Here is a 7,777-nt window from a genome sequence, read left to right on the forward strand (position 1 = left end):
GAGGCCCCATCAAATTGAAGTTTGAAAGAAGGAAAAGGGGGAGAACTCCACTTAGCCATCTTTCGCTTCAGATGCGAAGAAAAAGCATTTGATATAGCCCCATGAGAAGGCAATAAATGCAAAGAGGGCCACCTCCAAGTAACCCAGTTATCCCGATGGGAAAAGGTTGTGAGATGCCCTAAATTTTTGTGAATGAAAGAAAGCACTACTTCACTAATGGAGGCTTGGATTTTACCTCTAATATATGTCAAAGACATAGACTTATGATTAAAAATTCTTGAATTCCTTTCAAGCCAAAGATTCCAAATCACCTAAGATGGAGCAACTATCCACAGAGATGAGTAGAACGAAGCAAGAAACAACAAGGGCTAGGATTGAAATTGTGAAAGTAGAGTTGAGTAGAGAGGAGAAGACCACCCCAGCATACCAAATAGCCAATACCAACACTCAGAGGCAAAGGGACAAAGCAGGAAGAGGTGATCCACCGATTCCATGCAATAACCACAAAAAACACAAGGAAACATTGTTGTAATCCCAAGCCTATCCAAACGCATTCTAGTGAGGACTCTATCTTGGATTGCCAACCAGGCAAAAGCTCCTGCTTTTGGAAGACAAGCAGAGTGCCAGAATAGCTTAGTAGGCCAACAGACAGATATAGGGGTCTGGATCAAAGAATTGTAACCCTCTTTTACCGAATAGGAGCGTGACGCATTTTTAATCCAAACCAAAGAATCCTCTTTATATTGAAAAACTACATGTCTCTTACGAAGTTCTTCAATAAAAGCTAAAATGATATTAATGTTAATAGCCAGGGGAGGGATATCCTTCCATTTGACCACTTCACATGGACCTGAGGTGTCAATGGTGAAATAATCTGAAACAAAAGGTCCCCAAAGAGTCGAAAGGATATACAGCAAAGGGGACCAATCACGAATAGTTGAGAGAGCAGGATGCCCATTCCAAACTTCATCCCAAAAATGGGCCTTTCTCCCATTGTGAACAACCCAAGATAAATGAGGCAAAATCACCTCTCTACACGAAATTAGAAAATTCCAGAACGCAAAGCCCTTCGGAAGGGAAGTTGCAGTAAAAATCCTTTCTCTGGGTGTTCCCCTTAAATATTTAGCAAGCACGACGGAAGCCCATTTACAACGAGGGTATGAGTATAATTTCCAAATCAATTTAGCCCCCAAAGCTTTATTTTGAATAGCCAAATCATGAATACCCGCCCCCCCAGCTCCTTGGGACGACAAACTTTATCCCAAGCTAGAAGAGGAATCTTATTCTTTCCTCCTAAATTATCATTCCAAAGGAAGGACCTGAGGGATACCTTCAACCTCTTAACAACTTGAGAGGGAGCCTGTAGGATAGACATGAGATATGTAGGTATAGCACTCAAAACTGATTTGATTAGAAGAATCTTGCTTGCCATTGTTAACCACTTATGATTCCAGGAGGAAATTCTGGAGGAGATAGAATGGACAATTTTATCCCAAAAAGAGTTCTTATCTGCCCCCAAAAAGAAAGGAATGCCTAAATACATACAGGGGAAAGACCCAACTTGAAAATTCCAAAAGCGGATAAGATTGTCCCTAACTATAGTGGGGACATCGACAAAAAAGATTTTGGACTTTTGCTTGTTAACCTTTTGGCCAGAAAAGGTTGTATAGTCAGAGATAATTTTCTCAATAGCTTGTGCTTCTCTCATAGTGGCCTTCCCTAACAAAAGTGTATCATCAGCGAATAAGCAATGAGATTGTGAGGAATGGAGGCCATTCACTCTGATACCTGACCAAAGACTCGAGGCCGTAGCATTAGATATAGCCCTACTTAATGCTTATGCCAGAATGATAAACAAAAAAGGGGATAAGGGATCTCCTTGCCTAATACCCCGGGAGGAGGCAAAAAAACCCGAGGGAGACCCATTAATCAGTACTGAGAAGTGGGCGAAGGATATACATGAATAGATCCACTTAACCCAACACCTTGAGAACCCAAAATGGCTCAAGACAACGAGCAAGGACTGCCAATTGACACGATCATACGCTTTAAGCATGTCTAATTTGAGGATCATTGCTGACACCTTTTGCTGAGAAATAAAGTGCAGGATTTCATGAGCTACAATGGCACCTTCAGGAGTTTCCCAGCCAGGCACAAACCCGCCCTACTCTAATGAAATTATCTGAGGAAGAAGCTTAGATAATCTCACCAAAATTGCCTTAGTAAAGATTTTGTATAGGGTGGTACACAAGGCAATTGGACGAAAATCTGAAAAAGAGGTAGGGTTATCTACCTTTGGGATGATAGCAATAAGAGTAGTATTTATTTCCCTTAGAATCACCCTATTCCTTCTAGACTCCTCCAAGGCTAACAACACATCTTTCCCTATAAAGTCCCAACATTTCTGGAAGAATAATGTCGTAAATCCATCTGGTCCCAGTGCCTTTTCTGGGTGCATGGAAAAGACTATCTCTTTCAATTCAGCCAACGAAAATGGGGCCATCAACATCTTATTATCTTCTTGATAGACTAAGGGAGGGATCGAATTTACAAACTCCCCATCAACCACCATTGGCTCTACTGAGAGAAGAGACTTAAAAAACCTAACAGCTTCAGAGGCTTTTTCATCTTCATTGAGCAGAGTATTCCCATTAGAATCAATAAAACAAGAGATTCAACTACAAAGTCTCTTGAGCTTAGAGGAGGAATGAAAGAATTTGGTATTTCGATCACCTTCAGAAAGCCAGAGATCCCTAGACTTCTGTCTCCAATAAGATTCTTCCCTAGCCAGAATCTCACTGAACTGAACGTTCAGTGTTTTAAGCTCGTCGTACATTGCAGCAAACATTCCTGAAGCAACAACTTTTTTATTAAGTTGCTCAATTTCCTCCTGAATCCTAGCCTTTTCACCAAAGACATTCTTAAAATGATGTACGTTCCAATCCTTTATTCTTATCTTCAAGTAGCCCAACTTTTTAACTAGCTGAAACATCCTAGACCCAGGAAAAAAGGGGCTGAATTCCACCAAAATTTTAAGGAAGGCAAAAAAGATTGGTCCCTAAACCACATTGGCTCAAACTTGAATGGTAACTTTTTAGGAGCCCTGTCCTCAAATATATCGAACTGAATAGGGAAATGATTAGAGCCGGTAAAGGGAAGAAGTGAGGATACAAAATCCTGTCCCGAACTAAACCAATTATCTGAAACCAAGACACGATCCAACCTTTCCGAAATTTGACAAAAGTCCCTTCACATATTAGTCCATGTAAATGAACCATTAAGAGGCATACAATCAACTAGACTCAAGGATTGAATGAAATTGCAAAAATCTGAAATGGCATGCTTATTAGGGATAATTCCTCCAACCTTTTCATTCAAACTGGTAATTGCACTGAAATCACCCCCAAAAATCAAAAAAACATTCCGCAGAGGAGTAGCAAGAGAAACCAAGAAATTCCAAAGCATTCTTTTCTCTAGAATCCTAGAAGGGCCATAAACATTAAATAGTCAAAACTTTAAGTTTGATGATCTACTCTTAACTATTCCAAGCATCCAATTAGATGATGATGCAACTAACGAGAAGTGAACAATAGAATCTCTCCAAATAACTGCCAACCCACCCGACGCCCCTGAAGAGGGAGATGAACAAAAATTCCAAACTTTCCAAGAGGAGAATAACCTATCCACCGATTGTAGATTGAGCTTAGTTTCTTGTAACAACACCAAATCACACTTCATTAAGTCCAAATGTGACTTAATCAAGCGTCGTTTGTTAGGGGCGTTTAAGCCCCTAACATTCTAGGATATTAACCTCATTGATCCTAAGGGGAGGCCTCAGCTCCCCTCGAAGCATTCAACGAGATTGGGGAAACCACCCCAACCAAAAAAACCTTATGAAGACTACGTTTAGTAGCTAGAGCCCTTGTAAGGGGAGGACTAAAGGGTTTCTTCGATCTTTTCTTCTTTGAAGTTTCTAAGGAAGACAAAATAGTAGATTGGATCCCCGCATCAATTTCTAACTTTGTTTTGACATGCTTAGGCTTACACCCCCTTTTCCCAAGAGTAGACAAGGGTGAGGAAGGGAGAAGAGGAGTTTGAACCAAAGGAATCCCTAAAACAACTACCATGATGGCCTTATCTACCCCATTCTCCTCCTTGTCTAAGAGCACAGGAATTAGTGGTGACACAAGTCCTGAAGCCACCAACGCCTTATCCCTATCAAGGAGATCAAAAGGGTTATTGATGGGGAAAGCAGCCAAGTCATTCTCCAAAACGCCTAAATCCACTGAAATCGAGGAGAGTACCTTGTTAGCTAAAGGGGAATCTAGAAGAGCCTTATTAGTATTAGCTAAATCCTGAACCTGAGCAATGAGAAGGTCATCCGGAACAATGTCCACATAATTAACATTTTCTAATAAACCCTCAGGTACTTGTGAAGCATGATCTAATAAAGTCCCCCCAATTGAGGTAGTTACAACACCTATATCTTTATGAAGTAAACCAGGGGCACGTGATTCAACCCCTAACATATTGCCCAAGTCAACCATAGGCTCAGAGATTCCCAGATCAACCACGGGCTCAGAAGATGGACCCATATTAGAGACATTAGGTTTTTTCAGAGGAAGAACATTTGAACGGCCAATCCTCGAGGGAGGAACACAATTATTGAAAGCCACTACAAAATCCATAGTAGAGAGGAGTTTGTTCACAAGGGAAGGAGGGTTGATAGCAGGACCAGATAATTATATTTTTTCCCAGGTATGAGCTTCCACATTTTCAACAAACGGAGATTTAGTTTCCCCCGAACAAAACAAATGGATTTCATGTGAAAAAACATTGAAGAATCCATAACTACAGTAGAGCAACCAAAAACCCCTGAATCCTTAACCAAATTTTTCCGCCATAAACCAAAGGGAGACCTAATATTACAAAACTTTGGCGGAGGAGTGTTAGGGCAAGTTAATACACAAATTTTAACAACCAGTACCCCCTCCTCAAGCAATGAACAAGACATCAAGAATTTACCCATCAAATCCCCAATTTTTGTTAATATGTCAGATTCAATAAATTCAGATGGTACGAGTGGAAGTTTAAACCACACAGGGACCTATTTGGACCAACTCTAGAAGCTGCCAAAAAGGGTTTCCAACTTTCCACAAAAATCAAGTTTTTTCCAAGCCAAAAAAATGGAGTACTAAGAGCCTTATCCCTAGCAGATGTTGAATTGAACACAACAATAAACGAGCTTACGGAAAGAACATGAAAGAAAAAAGTGCCATACTATTGAGCATGAATTTTATGGTGAAGACAGAGAAATAGGATCACCCCAAACTTGAATCACAACCTCAAGAGCTTGAAGATCCAGGGCTTTCTTCCCCAAAACGACATCCGAGGCATCAATCAATGGAATCGGAATCGGAGCAGGCTGCGAGGACAAAACTAAACTCTGTGCATGACCCCCCAAATCCTTAACCAAATTCGTAGAGGCATTCGCCATATGACTCGGAGCCTTATTTTTAGAAACCCTCCAATTTTGTTTGCCCTTTTGCCAAGTTCCCAAATTTCGAGCCTGTTTTTTATGTCGCCGGAAAAACCCTCTGAAGTAAGTAGAAGAAGGGATAAACTAAAATGCTTTCTCCTCCGAAGAGTGAGTGGGTGAAGCCAATACATCCACCCAGCCGCCCTCCTTAAAAACCCATTGCGGCACATGTCCAGCTCGGGCGCCAAATGGATCCTTTAGAGGAAGCGGATCAGACACCGCCTCATCTCCCCAACGCTGAGCCCTCTGCCTGCCAGTCGCATCAATCTCCAAACTTCGCTCACCCTGAAAATTCGCCATCCTTCCCTTATTTAATAGGTGAATCTTTATTGTACTAATTTTAATACAACTTATATATAGGTTTGCTGATTGTTATCTTAAAATGTTAATTAATTTACTTTTAGTTTGAAAATTCAGTTTGAAACAATAAAATTTGATTTACAAAATTGATTCAAAAAATTCTTAAACAGTTTTTTACTAATGATATCTTGAAGAAGTGTTGAAACTTGGAGGAAAGAGGTATCCAAGATTCTAATCATTTGAATTGTAGGTTGGTTTTTAGAAAAATCTTGTTTTTGATATTGTACGCATGAGAAAACCAACACATGTGACTTTATGGGATCATGCCTTAAACAAGTTGCAAGAAGGCCAAAAGACATAATCCTATGGCCAAAGTTGTGGTGGGGTTGCCAAATGTACTTTCACAATTGAATTAAATATCAAAATAACACAATTGAATTTAATATCAATTATAAAACCATAAAAATAAATAAATTATTAAAAAATTTCATTACTAAATAATTTAAATTCTTTAATTTAAAACTAAATTAACTACCTAAATTTTAAAACCTTGCAACATTTAATATTTAAACAAAATAAAAATTAACATATATAAATTATAAATTCATTAATACCAAAATTATTATAGTCATAAGAAACTGAAAAATATGTATCATAGAAGAATTTCGCAAGATAGAGAACTTTCTATTTTTATATTTTATTTTATAATGTTTTTACATTTTGTGTACGTGTATATCAACAAATTTCCCTATAATAGAATTAAAATCATACTAATATTTAGTTTTCTTAGTTTTCTTAGTTTTCTTAATTAAATTTTGTTGAAGATGATCTAATTTTTATTTAATAGAAATAAATAGTAAAGCAATTCAAATATTGTAAAGATGAATGTAAGCAATTGTATTAAAAAAAGTTGAATATTATATATTTTTTGAATTTAAATAATTGTACATTATTTATTATTTATTTTAAAAAATATATTTTAATAATAATTGTGAAACTAAAAGTATCATTTTTTATATTTTCATTATAATAATTAATTTAAATTTAAATAACACTAATTCAAACCTTAATTGAGCCCTAATACTAACCCTAAACAAATATTTATCTTAGGGTGGGAATCTTAATTGTAACCAATCCTAATCTTAATTGTAATCAAATCTAATACTAACATCAAGCTAACCTTAATCTTAACCTTAAATTCAATTAAAAGATTACATAATATTTAATTTTAATATGGTATTTTAATATTTACATTAGATTGACTATGGTAATTCAATTCTTAATGACAACTATTGTAATAAAATAATTTTATAAATTTTTAATAAACTTTTATTTAAAATAATTTAAATTTTCAATTTTTTTTTTAATTATATGATATTATTAAATATAACAATTAAGTGTAATTTTTTATTAAAATGACAACAAATAGTATAATATAAAATAAAATTTTAAAATTTTCTATTTTTATTGCAAATCACAAAAAAAAATCTAATTTTAACAAATTCAAATTTAAAAAAAAAAACATTAAAATAAATTAAAAAGTATGTAACAATTAAACAAATATCAAATTTCACTACTGAATATTAAACAAATATAGTGGGAATTGTGCCTAAACGTATGTTTTTGATAAAAAAAATAGCCAAAACTAGGGGGCTGACCTAGAGTATAAAGCAAGTTTCAAAGAGAGCATTATCAACACATTAACAGCAACCAAACGACAGAGTATCAACCAATCCCTATCTTAACTATCAAAAATATATTCTACCTACTATTATAGAACATCACAAAATTGATGGCAATCCTGTCCATGTAAAATCTGAAAATGCAGATATCCACAAAGAAACCAACACTAAACCAACTAACCCTAGTAATAAGAATATTGTTCTTACGGCAGTACCTGGAAATAAAAAGATTCTTAAAAAGCTACGTAGGGTTGAT

This window comes from Cryptomeria japonica, chromosome 9, assembly GCF_030272615.1.
Source record: "Cryptomeria japonica chromosome 9, Sugi_1.0, whole genome shotgun sequence".
Classification (NCBI taxonomy): Eukaryota; Viridiplantae; Streptophyta; class Pinopsida; order Cupressales; family Cupressaceae; genus Cryptomeria; species Cryptomeria japonica.